Consider the following 15,055-nt stretch of genomic DNA (forward strand, 5'->3'; position numbering starts at 1 on the left):
GCTGGCGTTGATGCACCGGTTGTTGTTGCCAACCCCCCCCCCCCCCCCTCCCTTTTTTTCTTTCTGTCTTTCTGTCTTTCTTAGTAAGGAAGCCAGCTACTTTTGAAACGACCAGCTCCATAATTCCTACTGATATTTATCAGGTCCGTCGAATTCAATGCGTTAATCATTTTAATCTGTAATGTGTAGGAGTCCAATAACTTTTTTTTTTTTTTTACACCGCAGTATGGCGGTCCTTCCCATTTATATGTCAGCCTGCCGTAGCTGCTGTGCGCGCGCAGCCACCATTTCTCGAATGCAAGACAGTGACAGAGACTGTTTAGGTTGTCATGATCGCTCATTGTTGGTCAAGCGAAGTTTACACTGTGTTGTTGATTTTGATCATTCTCCTGCAGATTTTTTTTTTTAAATGGAGGTCCGTGATTCCAGATACTCGTCACGATTTCCCATACCAAAAACTCATCTATCTTCCACTTTCGGCTTCTCCCATCAGGGGTCGCCACAGCGAACAAGTCGCATGGTAAATTTGGCAATGTTTTACGCCGGATGCCCTTCCTGACGCAACCTTCTCAAACCGGGCTTGGAACCGGCACAGAGGTAGAGAAGGGAACAGGGAGCAGCCCGGAGTCGAACCCTGGTTTCACGGACGGAAGGCGCCGCAAACCAGCACGAGCTAAACCGGCTCCCACGAGCTAAACCGGCTCCACCAAAAACTCATCTATAAACCAGGAAAAAATAATTTTTTTTATATGAAATTCCAAGAAATAAATCTGTAGGTCCTTAGAAGCCAGTGCATTGTCGTCAGTGTTTTTTTTTTTTTTTTTTTTTAGCAGTTCTGCAAATTCTGCAACATTGCTGTGGCAGCTAGTGTGAACTGTATATTTGCCATTACTATTTTAAAATGTATTAATTTATTTGGAACAGGGCTTAGATCTGAATAAATGCTTTGTTGGTACCTTTTGGTGTTTTAATGTTGTTTTTTTGGTAATATATTTTTTTTTCCCACCAGGAAAGATGCAAGCTGTGCGTGAACATGTCGAACGCCAAAAAAAAATAATGTTTTGAAGTTCAGCTGACCTACAAATCCTTTTGGGAATGCGGTGAGTGGAAACATCACAATTTCCAGCATTTTTCTTTACAGGAATCAGTCAACTTTGTGGATAAACTGTCAGCTGTGATGCAAACAGATTTTTTAATTGCATTTTAATTTAAAGATAATTTATGTGCTGTATTCTAAACATAATTTTGCTGTGTTCACAGCTGCCAAAAAGTTGAACATCCCAACCTTGGACTTGAAAGTGTTTGATGACTCAAAGACAGAAGTTGATGAGCAGGTTTTTGATCTCCTGTTGAAAAACCCAAACTTTGGTGTGTTGGAAATTTGTCTGGCCGAAGATACAAATCCAGAAGGTGAAGTTTTTCTTTTAAATTGTAATTTATCTATTTTGTTTTGAATGGTTTTGGGTAAATTCCCCTTTGATGCCTGAATTTATTTCCAAGGGAAATAATCTGTGTTTTTGCTTTCAAGTACATGCTAAATTAAGAACATTTTTGAGCTGAAGAGTTATGATTATGTATTTGCATCAATAGGAGTCTAAGGGTTAATGATTTATTTGACAGGATAGTGTGGGGAACAAAACACGGGCAAATAAGTGAGTTTTTTATCCTATTGCTGTCTTAGACAAGATAATAAATCTGCTAAACTGTTAAGTCGGTCAGTATTTAAAAATCTTTGTTTTTTTGTTTTGTTTTTTTTTTGCTATCATACTAATTTAAATATTACAGTAACTGAAAGCTTTAATACTTTGACAGATCAGCCGAGTCGTCCTGTAAAGAGCTGCAATACCAGTTCAAGTGGAGATACTGAAGTGGACTCAGATGACACTATAATATTACAACACAGTCCTACAACAAGACGAAGACTTGAAGACACCTCTCTTGCCAAAGTAAGTAAATAATCTTTTCACAAAGTCATTTCAAGCATTCAAAGTCAGGCTGTCTTTTCAATTCAGTTTAGTTGTCAAACAGTGCAGTAAGGCAGATCATCCAAACTAGTTTAAAGTTTTCTAGGGAAACAGCAGATTGCACCGAGTAAGTCACAACACATTGAATACATTCTGGAATACTGTCCTCATCATACAAACATATAATTCTTCTGTATTTCCTTCAACAAAGCTCTGCATAATTAACAAGATATTGACTATACGGGCGACAGTGGCTCAGTGACCGAAGGGTTGGCGGTTCGATCCCCGCTCCCACCAGCCAAAAAATGTTTTCAATATAATTGAAAACATTTCAATTTCAAAACATTTCAATATAATTGAAAACATTTCAATTTTTTCAATTATATTGAAAAAATGTTTTCAATATAATTGAAAATATTTTTTAATAATATAATAATAATAATAATAATATAATTATTATTATACAAAGACAGACATTGATTATGCAGTTTTTGAGGGGGAAAAATGTTTTCTGGGACATGGTTTCTGCAGTTCAATTGGAATTCGCCTTCAAGTTCTTGACAGGATTGTTTTGCAGAGTTAACCGGCCTTAACTTCCCATCATGCCATTGTTTACGCTCCCGTTACCTTACAGTCCCTCACAACCCCCAAGCAACAGAATTGGTGTGCAATATTGGAGCTGTCCAGCCTTATAGATGTGAGCCAGATGCCAACTCAGACGAGGAGAATGACGACATGTGGAGCAGGGAGCTTGTGGCCTGCCAAATGTAGCTTGTACGTAACAACTACAAGCTTTCTCAAATTACATCTTTTCATCTGCTCCTGATTCATCCCAATTTGAGAAAATAAATATTCAGAAACACAGTTTTATTCTTAAATCTTATAACAATATGTCATCATAAAAATGCTACATTTTAAAAAATAACTTTCATTGGAGTGGGTCCCCCATTTTTAACATGTCGCAGTATTTTTCTCATGATGGGCACGTTTAAAAGAACACGTTTAAAACTGCACATCTGAGTATTCACTCAAATTGGGACGAATCAGGAACAGACAAAATAAATGCAGTTTGAGGAAGCTCTCTATTGTGACGCACCACATGAAGGTGTCAGAGTACCTCTGCTCTGCTGTATTCTGATGCGTCCACTTGCAGACAAACAGATCCATTAACATCTTCATCATACTTGTCTGAGCTTGATCTAAACTATGGCCGGAAAGCTTCAATATTGCTCACCATTTTGGTTTCACCACTAATGTTAGTTTTAGGTTGGAAGGACTGTAAGCTAGAGGGAGAGGGCGTAAACAAAGGGATGATCGGACATCAGCAGAGGGTTACTGTGTCAATAGCCTACAACTCAGAAGTTAATTTCTGATCAACTCCAAACCACTCTGCACAAACTGTCTTTAAACATCATCTCAAAGTGCTTTAACCCCAGTAAACTTTGCTTGCAGTTGTATTTTTTATTATTAATATGGACTTTTAAATTTGATCCAATAGGTGGTTGCTGTCATTGGTGAGGATGCATCATCCGTTGAAGGTCATGTGAATGTCCTGCATATCCAGTACAGCAAGGTGCGAGAGGATATACCAAAGAAGTACCCTTTCTTGAAGACAACCTCAGGGGTCAGTGACATTTTAAATCAGTTCTCAGCTTAAAATAAATTTTGAATGTTAATATAAGCTGAGACATCTGCTAAAATGACCATTAACAGCTTTAACTTAATTGTAAAAACATTGTAATTTTCTAAACCCATATATAAATATATAGTCATTCAAGCCAAGTAATATTTATACAATGAGATAACTAAAGGGAAATGGCAATGAAAGAGGCAACAAAGAATATTAGAATGTTTTATGTCTTTTGTTTGTTTTAGTTTAAGTGAATGATTAATTTTCTAATTTTTTTCAATTTTCAGTTGTTTGATGATGTTGACCGAATGCATCCATCACCTGTCAGTTTAAGCCAGCGCTTCAAGGACGGGGTTTACCAGTATTGTGCCAAAGGTGCTTGAGCTTGTTCAAAGAAAAGCTCCATTAGCCAAAGTCTCCAAAGAAGCAAGAGAAGAGAAGAGATGCTTGCAGAGGATCTAATAGGTATTGACATAAAACGTAATCCTTGGTAACCTTTAGTGTGTTTTATAGTTCTTCTTTTTAGAATTCGTATCAATATTATCTTTTCACATTTATGCATTTTATTATTTAAATTATGCATTTAAACTTGGTTATAAGTTTACTTTTTTACTATCTATTTTTAGAAAATGTAGAATGCAGTAGAAAGATGTACTTAAAATGAGGTCTAGTGCTTCTTTTGTTAATGTCACAAGTTTTAATTCATGGTTTAAAAAATGGTAACTGAAGTGCTATGTGCTGTTTACAATTGATCAAATGTTAAGGTTATGGTTACAATGAATGCAATGTGAACTGAAGGAAAAATATAGATTTTTCATTATTGTAAAATTGCTAATAATTGTAAATATATGCATCCTGTTGTGACACTGTACATACTGTGTAATGTCAGCATTGTAATTGTTTTGAATGTTTAATAAATGTGATAAACAGTATACTGGTCTTTTAATGTGCTGTATCTGGTACAAATTTGCCATCAAAGGGTACAAAAGGCTTGTCACTGGGGCAGTACCCTTAAAAGAACAAATTTGTACCTTTTTTTAAAGGTACATTATGGTACCATAGCACTATAGGGTACAATTTAGTCCACAGAGGTACATATTTGCCTTTGAAAGGTACATACTGGAAGGGTACAGATACGTACCAATATGAAAGGGTACAACATTTGTACCCTTGAGGGTACTGCCCCAGTGACAAGCCATTGTACCTCTAAAGGTACAAATTTTGCACATTTTTTCTGACAGTGTAGTGAGCGTGCCTCCATGTAGCCCTCCTGGATCTCAGCGCACTTCCTCCTTCTCAGTCTCTTCCTCATCGGGGCTTTGCCGTTCCTCCTCCTCTCGCCTGCCCTCTGGTTTTTAAGAGTGCATGACTCCAACAGCCAATCACATGGTGTTGGGGAGGGGTTTCCAGTTTCCTTTTATAGTCCTTATAATAGAAAATAACTTGTACATAGCGCAAAAAAACTGAAACATCACAGCACACAGAAAAGAAAGAAAAAAAATCATGCACTAAATTTGGGATAAAGGTAAACCACCTTCCGACACACAATCTATGATGAGATTTTCAAACGGTTCTCCTATAGCAGGAATTAGATGCAACGGTGACATGAACAACAATATTTAGACACATCAGATTTCAAGCCTGGCCAAAGAAAATGGCGCACAAAAACGTATATGCCTAAATGACATTTGTGTTCACGCCCCACACCAGTTTCAAACCCACAGGAAAAATAAGATGTAAATGGCTAAATTCCTCTAGTAAAACGTATTCCAGAAGTTGAGCAAAGTCTTCCGCCTTGCATGCAGCGCACCAAATGTCAAACAGAACCCTTTTCTCACGCGCTAGCTCCACATGCGATTGGTTGACAGCTTTTCTGCAAGCATTAAAATTGTGACGGTAAGCTACTGGAACTAGCTCTTAAGGTCTCCAAACAGTGGCTTTAACCACATAATAATCCAAACTCTCATTTGTGGATAACGTGGAGCACACTTCTTTTTTCTTTTCCAAGAGTTTGCACTGGAACAGCAAGTCCACACACTCTTTGGCCATCCCCAAGTGGCAGCAATGTGCTCGAACACATTAAAATATGAATTAACTTCAGTTCCTCTGAAGGATGGAACAAGTGCAATGTGCTTACTTTCATCAAACTGCTGTGCAGCAGTGACAGGAGACAACAAGGACAGATTTTCAGTAGCAGGTTGAGGGTTTTTGAACGCCAGAGCGCGCACACAAAGGTGCATGAGCTCAACCTCACGTGACTTAGTCTGGAGATCAATCTCCTTCATCCAAAGCATATAATGCTGTAGCCAGAGATGCTTTTTACTCATGGGTAGAAGCTGGAAAACCAAGACAAGGGACAGTTTTTGAACACAAAAGAATGACAAATGTGCGTTATAAATATGCTCTACGCTTTATATGCAAGATTGAGCAGAATATAAGGGTAGACTCAATGACCAAAAAGCTCTTAAATAACAACTTATCTGACTTCTGGAAAGAGGTAAAAGCTTTCTACACTTGTAAGACGTCTCTACCAGGCAGAGTTGAAGGCGTCTCAGGTGCAGATAATATAGCAGAGCTCTGGAGACAGCATTACTACACCTTATTCAATTGCGTTAAAGGTGAAGCATTTGAAATGGGAGAAGGAGGGAGTGATGTTAACACATGTCTCCCTCCAAGTGTTCGAAGCCATAAAGGTGCTCAAGGACAACAAATCATGTGGGTTAGATCACATCACCAGTGAGCATCTTAAATATGCCAGCCCGAGAATTTTGCCGCTTCTTGCCATTTGTTTTACTGGATTTCTGACTCATGGGGTATTACCTGACTCAATGATGTCTGTATTGTTGGTGCCTGTAATTAAAAAGAAGACAGGCAAGCTTGACTACATTGACAACTATAGACCAATAGCCTTAGCCAGTGTCCTCTCAAAGGTTTTAGAAAGAATTTAATCTCTTACGATTGATGATTTTATCTTATCTGCTGATAATCAGTTTGGTTTTAAACATCAACATGGGACAGACATCTGCATTTTTGCGTTAAAAGAAATAGTTAATAAGTACAGACAAGGAAATTCATCTGTACTTATGTGTTTTATTGACGCATCTAAAGCCTTCAACAGGTCACACCAAACTTTTTATCAAAATGATAAATCGGGGTGTTCCATGGTATATTTTAAGACTACTAGCCTTCTGGTATGCCCATCAGAAAATGGTGGTTAGGTGGGGAGCAGGCGTGTCTTCCCCGTTTGGTATGACCAACGGGGTAAGACCGGGAGGTATTCTATCCTCACTCCTTTTTAACTTGTACATTGATGACCTGTCGAAGGACTTGAATGCATGTAATACCGGTTGCATGGTCGGTGGTTTTAAGGTAAATCATCTAATGTATGCAGATGATTTAGTTGTCTTCAGCCCCAGCAGCTCCGGTTTACAAAAACTGTTAAATGTCTGTTCAGAATTTGGTTTTAAGAATGATATTTTATATAACTCCAGCAAAAGTGCTGTCATGATTTGTCGGACAAAGGATGACATTGCATTGATTTTTCCTGCTTTTAAGCTGTCTGATTCTGAGCTTGCTGTCTGTCACAAAGTCAAATATCCTGGTCATATAATCAACGATAAGCTTACAGATGATGATGATATCCACAGACAACGGTTTATTTTATATGCTCAGGCAAACACGCTTGCACGCAGGTTTTATTCATGCTCGGACAATCTTAAAATTCTTTTATTCAAAACTTACTGCACACCTTTGTATACTGCCCACCTGTGGACAAATTCTATGGCATCCAGCATGAGGAAGCTACAGGTTGCCTATAATGATGCCCTAAGGACTTTATTGAAACAGCCTAGGTGGTGCAGCACAAGCAGTTTGTTTGTTGGTATTAGAGTTAATACCCTCCAAGCGTTATAAAGACATTTTATTTATGGTTTTATTTGTCGTCTTAATGCTTCAATGTTTCATTTTAACTCTCACCAATGTAAAGCACAGCACTTTTAGAGACCAATCCCCTATTAGGAGGTTTTGGTACGATCGTCTCTTTTAAACTTTTAATTTTTTCATTTATTTTTTTAAGTCAGCAGTTTTACTCTTTTTATTAAGTTCATGATACCTGTTTTTTATTGTTCTTATACTCTTATCTCATTGTTTTCATATTCCTGTGTCATTGATTTTTATACTTTTATGAAATTGTTTTTATCTAATACTTTTTATGTCATTTTTCTTATACCTATTTGAGTGTTCTGTTTTTATCATTAAGTCTTTTATATGTTTTGTGTACTTTTGTGGCAAATGGACGTTGAGTCTGTAATAAAGCTTATCCATTCTCAAATCCTCAGTGTAGACTCTTTTTTGAAGTAATGTGATCGGGTCAGAACCACAATCAGGAAGTAATGCAGGAGCCTTCGCCTTCACCTCCGCTCCTCGCTCAAGTTCAGTGGCATCCACAGCGCCTGTAGCAGCCGCCACTCCCACACTGTCATTAAAACCACCTCTGGCCACACCCTTCAGTGGAATTGCACCGGGAGAGGTCTGGACCACACCCTGCGACATCGACTGTCAAAACAAAAGGTCTCTTATCTTCTGTTTACACCAACTACCGGGTATGTAGAAATCATAGTGACGCGCAACTGTTAACAGGTCAGTTTTGATGCACACGTCCAACTTCTCCAAACATGGAGCCAGAACAAAATAATTTAAATCAAAAGCCATTGTCAGTTACTCTGACAATTAAACTGCCAACCAAACTACACCAAAAAGTGAAATTAAGCTGGGAATATTTTTACAAGGAACACTCAAAACTACACAAAAACCACCAAACACAAGGACCAAAGTGTCATGACTTGCTATGCAAGACAGACCCAGACGCTGGAACCCGGAAGGAAAAACAGGAGATTGAGATGGCGAGTAATGAGTTTATTTTCCTGGACGAGGATCTGAAGATCTGAAGGTGAGTTTGTTGAAGAAGCGCTGGCGATGCGCCGATATTGGTTTGGTTAGCGGGAGCTATGGCTTGAAGGCGATGCGTGGTTGGACGTCTTGGCATGGCTGGGAATCGTGGCTTGGCTGGAGTGGTGGTGTGGCTGGGAGTTGTGGCTTGGCTGGAGCGTGGCGTGTATCAGGCTGCTCTTGGGAAACTGAGACTCAGGTGAATACTCGTGGTCTATGGACCTGTAGGCGAGGCGGAGAAACAGGATTAGTGAGGAGCAAGAGCACGAGAGCATAAAGAACTCACTAGTAGACCAGGCTAAGCACCATAAGGGGCAACGAACTGGCAATTAATGCTGGAGCTGGATCTCCTTAAAAAGGCTGGTGGTAGATGAGGTGAGTTTCCACAGCTGGTCTCAATCAGAAGGCAGAGCAGAGAGGGGAGGGGGAGGAGAGACTGCCAGAGGCACCATGACAGTGTTCCCCCCCCCCCCCCCCAACAACCGCCGCCCGGTAAAAGTCCTCGATGAGGGACGGATCCAAGATGAGACAACAAGATGGACTGAATGGGGATGTTCTGTAATAAGAACCAAACCCTTTTACCGGGTTGGTAAGTGGGTCCCACCACCCTGTGGCAATTGGCGATACGGCAGTTGCTCTCCTTGGTGTGCAGGAGAGCAGCCCTGGTCTGACACCAGATGCACTGGCATCTTTGCAGATGGCGTTGGCATTGCCAAATCGAGTTCCTGTAAAGGGAACAGAGGTGGTGAGTACCCAAGGGAGGCCCCAAACGGAGACACCCCTGTGGCTGAAGATGGGTGAGGATTGTGGGCATACTCAATCCACACCAGGTGATTGGGCCAGTCAGAAGTGTTCTGAGCTGCCAGGCATCTGAGTGCCTTTTCCAGCTCCTGGTTCACCCTCTCCGCTTGACCATTGGACTGGGGATGGTAACCTGAAGTGAAACTAACAGTGGCTCCCAAGGCAGAGCAAAACACCTTCCACACCTGGGAGATAAATTATGGACCGCGGTCAGACACAATATCAGTGGGAATTCCATGGTGACGAAACACGTGATTAACCAAAATGTCAGCCGTTTCTGTGGCTGTGGGTTGCTGGGGAAGGGGGGATGACATGAGCCGACTTGAAAAATCTATCAATAACTGTGAATATAACAGAGTTGCCTTGGGAGGGAGGCAGTCCAGTGTTGAAATCGACTGCGATGTGGGACCATGGACGACTGGGAGTGGATAGAGGGTGGAAGAGTCCTGGGGGGTGGGGGTTCTGTCTTATTGCAATTTAATTTGAGAAAATTTGACGTGTACCAGGTTTGGACCTCAAAAAGACAATTGGAGAGGGAAGAAGGTGGAAAAGTGGAGCCTGATTTGGAGATGTAGAGCTGGGTGTCGTCTGCATACCAGTGAAAATGTATGTTGTATTTCCGAAAAATGTGACCGAGGGGGAGGAGGTAGATGAAGAGAAGGGGCCCCAGGACAGAGCCCTGGGGCACACCTGTAGTGATTGGTGTCACGGGAGAGGTGTATGATTTTAACTGGATGAACTGGGTGCGACCTGAGAGATATGAGTGGAACCAGTTAAGGGGTAGGTTGGTGATGCCAATATTGGAAAGTCTGTGCAGAAGGATGGGGTGGGAGATAGTGTCAAACACCGCACTCAGATCTAGCAGGAGGAGGATGGAGACGGAACCAGCATCTAATGCAAGTAGGAGGTCATTAGTGATCTTGAGGAGGGCTGGTTCTGTGCTGTGGAGGGGACGGATACCTGACTGGAGCTGTTCATATATTTCTTTTCCGGAGAGATGAGCATGGAGTTGAGCAGCTACAGTTTTTTCAAGAATTTTTTAGATGAATGAGATGTTTGATATTGGGCGGAAGTTGTTGAGGTTGGAGGGGTCTGAACCAGGCTTTTTTAGTATGGGGGGTGATCACTGCTGGTTTGAGAGCACTGGGGACTGTGCCGGTCCTGAGGGAGGCGTGAATGATGCTGGTGATCAGTGGGGACAGAGAAGGGAGAGTAGCCTTGACCAAAGCAGTGGGTATTGGATCAAGCTGGCAGGAAGAGGTGTTGGATTTGTGGATGAGTTCACTAATTTCATCAACGGATGGGAGGTTGAAAGCAGAGAACGAATGAAGTGGGGGAATTAGAGCTGCAGGGATTGAATTTGGACTTGAAGATGGCTTAAGTTGCTGATGGATCTGCTCAATTTCTGTTGTGAAAAACGATGCCAAGGAGTTACAAAAATCTGAAGAGTACAAGTGGGGGGGAAGTGCATTTTGGTATGTTGTTGTATTTGAGAGGAGTAAAAAAAGAGCTCTTGTGTTTCCTACTGAAGAGTTTACTACACCAGAGAAATAAGTGATTTTTCCCTCAGAAATACAATCATTGTAATGAGAAAGATGATTAGTGTACATTTGCTTGTGGACAGTAAGACTAGTTTTTTCCGATATAATCTTTCCAGTTGTAGTCCTTTGGCTTTCAGTTGTCTGAGAGTGGGCGTGAACCAGGGTGCAGAAGTGGTGAAAGTGATGGACCTAGATTTAAGTGGAGCAAGATTGTCCAGGAGATTTTGGAGGTTGGCATTGTAATGTGAAAGTAGTTCATCTAGAGTGGAATGACTGTCAGTGGGGGGGAGGCTGTTGATGAGTAAAGAAAAATTGTCCAGGTTGATGTCCTTAATCTTACGGAAGGTTATAGTACGGGGAAGGTTGGTTTTGGAGAGAGAGAGGTTGATCTTAAAAGATAACAGCATATGGTCTGAAAAAGGGAAAATATCTGGTTTACAGTCCAGAGGGTGAACACCTGAATTACAAACAAGATCAAGTACATGTCCATTCTTATGGGTGGGGATGTTGATGTGCTGCTGAAGATCAAAGCTGTCCAGACAGGATGTCAAATCTTTGGTAAGGGTGTTGCTGACATTGTCCATGTGAATATTAAAATAACTTAAAATTAATAGGTTGGATGAGAGCGTGGAGAGATGAGTCAGAAGGTCCGAAAAGTCAGTGATAAAATCCTTGTTTGGTTTTGGTGGGTTGGTAGACAGTTGCAACAAAAGTTGGCGTAGGTCCAGATAGCTGACATGTTGTAGCCTCGAATGATTGATAGATAGGTACAGTCATGGGCGCGAACCCTCCAGTTCTCACGGTGGATCATAGCGAGTCCCCCCCCGCGTCCCGAGACACGGGGTTGAGCGATGTAAACAAACCCCGGAGATGTTGCGTCGCTCAGAGCGGTGACGTCATTTGGCTGCTGCAAAGTCTCTGTTAGACACATGAAGTCCAACTTTCGGTCGATGAGGAGATCTTGGACGATATGTCCCTTGCTCGTGAGCGAGCGGATGTTTAGGAGACCAAAGTTGGCCGTTGTGCTGGAGAGGTCAGCAGCAGCGGAGTCGTTAGTCACCCGGGCCAGGTGACAAGGCGCGCCAGGGTCAGCGCGGCGTCGGGAGTTCCTCGGCGGACATTGGGTAGAAGACCAGAAAGAGCTGATGGAGTTGGAGGAGCCATCCTTGAGGATACACCGTGAGCCACGGTGAATGTATCTCCAACGGGTCTGGTAGAAGATGTCCGGGTGCTGGAGTAGCGATGGCGGAAGAGCATCAAGGTGAGTCAGGCGGAGTTTAGCGAGGTCCAAGACACAGTACTAAAGGAGAGCTGTCAGTGGATGCTTGACCAGAGACAGGATGGTCCAGGCGAGTAGAATCCACTCAGGGTTGATCCACTTTCCGTCCAGCGTGGCGAGGAATCAACAGGCAGGCTAGTTCACACAAACAGCCGGATGTTGTTTAGAACCAGACGTGAACAGATCCCGTTGACAGTCCACAAGAAGTCAGACAAAAAGTGGTATTGATAGATATCCACAATATCGGGGCAAACAACAGAGTCCATAGGCTTAGAAATGCTGAAAATTTGGTCCAGGGGGGGGAGCGGCAGCCAGAAGATGTAGGCGCATGATTATTATAGCAACACTACGATGAAGGAGGAACAGAGGCATGTCAAGACGAACCCTGAACTTTTACTTTGACACGCATGGCATTGTTCACCGCACAAGTGTCATCATCCTCTCCCCTTTCCACACTCATGGGGCCAAAAAAAAGTAGTGTTTATTAAATGTAGCTTTCTTTTTTTGGAAGTGGAAGGTTCCTATTCTGTCTCCTGGCTGGGCGTTTTCCCGTTGGCAAAGAAACGTTCCAAAGACGTTTGTTATTTACTCATTTTGCTAGCTCCTGGGTGTTATTTTAGCGGTATCCTTTTAGCGAATCGGCCTGCGTCAAGAGTGAAATCGAAGGATGGAACAGAGAATTTGGTAATTTTTCTAAATAAAACATCTTTCAGATTCTGAAATAAATAAAACAGAAGTAATGCAAGTTATTTATTTTGTGCGGCCCGGTACCAAAGGACCCACGGCCCGGTACCGGTCTGCAGCCCGGGGTTTGGAGACCACTATATTACAGCATATTCTTTGTGTACTTTATTTTTTGTATTCATTTATTTAACAAATATTTAAAGACAACATTGAGAGACTGTCACATCTCACCAATCATGAGTCAGATAAGAAGAGGGCTAAGATTATAGCTTTAAATTAAAGCCGCAAGCGGCGTTGTATGGCCCGCAGACGCAACCCGCCTTCCACGCCCAACTCTACTCACCACCGCCTCCACGGCCCCACCGCCCTCACCGGCCACCTTTGATCAATGCCAGTCAGAACTACGTATGCTAATTATGCTAACTATACTAATGTGGCTAAAAGTGCTAGCATAGCGATCAGCATCATGAAATGACTAAGAAAAACACATTACCTAAAATGCTAATTATGTTAATTATGCTAGCTATGCTAATGTGGCTAAAAGTGCTAGCATTGTGATCAGCATCATCAACTCTCTCAGAAAAACACATTACCTAAAATGCTAATTATGCTAACTATGCTAGTTATGCTAACATAGCTAAAAGTGCTAGCATAGCGATCAGCATCATCATCTGACTAGGAAATACACATTCCTCCATTGGTGAGAGCTATATGTCATAAGTTAATAAAAAACCCACTTTTTTCAAAATGGCGGCTTTTTCTCTTGATTCTATCTCCATAGCAACCATTTTATGTTTTGGTCCCCTCGGGAGGACGAACAGATTGACGTCAGTTTCGGACAAATCGGAAGTAAAGATTTTGTTGTCCTTAGCAACAGTGGTTTTATGCTAACCACGCCCACATTCCTTATATGTCCATATCCAGTGTGTTTCAATATATTCAGTTTCAGGCATGGATACATGCATTCAATTTTGACTGTATTCCAATGAAAGGCATGGGAGTTACAACAGTGCGCCACTTTGTTAGCTTGCCACGGGCACGCCTTTCAAAATCTACAACTTCTAATTGCAACATTTTTTCCACAGTAGCTTGCCATTAATGCCCAAAAAATTTTGAGACGATCGACGAAAATTCCAACGACAAGTTTACGTTTGAATCTTGTGGTAAATGTGTTTTTATAGAAAATTCAAGATGGCCGACTTTTCTCTGGGTCCAAAGTCGATGAAAATCCAGAGATGACTGTAGACTTACGCTACGGATATTTGAGTCAAATTTCGTGAAAATCGCTCGAAAAAAAGTTAATTTTTCCATATTGTGTAAAAACGCGAAAAACACAAAATGGCAGATTTTGGCACATAATGGCCGCCAAACTGTAGGTCGTGTCGCCTTAACGTAATGATTACAAAACTTTGTTTGGATATACCCGACAAAGATATCTGATTTTTTTTTTTTTTTTTGCCGAGTCAGCACTTTTTTTTGCGATCGTTTTTTGTTTCCCCTGCCTGGGCCAGGGGATTGCATATTTCATTTCTACAACATTCCGATGAAATATGTGCACGCTAGCTAAAACGGCGATGGTTGCGAATTCGCCACACGCACGCCTTCCAAAATCTACAACTTCTAATTCCACCATTTAGTCCACAGTAGCTTGCCATTGATGCCCGAGAAGTTTCAAGAAGATCGATAAAAATCCCTAGGACGAGTTTTTTTTTTGTACACGTTACTAAAGGTGCTTTTTAAACAAAAATCAAGATGGCTGCCTCTTCCCAAGGTCAAAGGTCAACAAAACTTCTTTGGTAGTTGTCGAATCATGCTGGTGGCATGTATGTGCAATTTCGTGAAAATCGCTCAAACAAAAGTGTTGTTTTCCCATATCGTGGGAAAACACAAAAATCGCCAATTCTCAGAGTTCGCCACAAAATGGCCGTCAGGCCGTAGGTCGTGTGGCCGTCCCGTAATGATTTTAAAACTTCTTTGGGATATCCCCAACACGTTTGTTTGGGTTTCGCAGCTGTATTCTGAAGTACATTCTGTTCGGCCCCATACGCCATTTTCGGCCCATTCTTTTTTTTGACGGGATCGCTGGCCGTGATGTCATCGTCTTCGGGGGGGTGACGTTGACTTTGTGGAAAATTAATTCGCAATTTATCCCAGGTGTGTGCACGTTTTGGTGACTGGGTTGCACTGGGTCATATGGGTTGCATCATCC

The 15,055-nt window shown here is 41.7% G+C and overlaps 1 long non-coding RNA gene across 1 annotated transcript; it reads left to right on the plus strand.

The window, feature by feature from the left end:
* Nucleotides 1-1,369: 1,369 nt before the first annotated feature.
* Nucleotides 1,370-3,929, plus strand: LOC105356138. The gene is made up of 4 exons (XR_002872467.1): nt 1,370-1,410; nt 1,813-1,946; nt 3,463-3,588; nt 3,882-3,929. It is a non-coding gene; the product is annotated as an uncharacterized LOC105356138 (long non-coding RNA).
* The last annotated feature ends 11,126 nt before the right edge of the window (nt 3,930-15,055 follow it).

Source organism: Oryzias latipes, chromosome 3 (assembly GCF_002234675.1).
Source record: "Oryzias latipes chromosome 3, ASM223467v1".
Lineage (NCBI taxonomy): Eukaryota > Metazoa > Chordata > Actinopteri > Beloniformes > Adrianichthyidae > Oryzias > Oryzias latipes.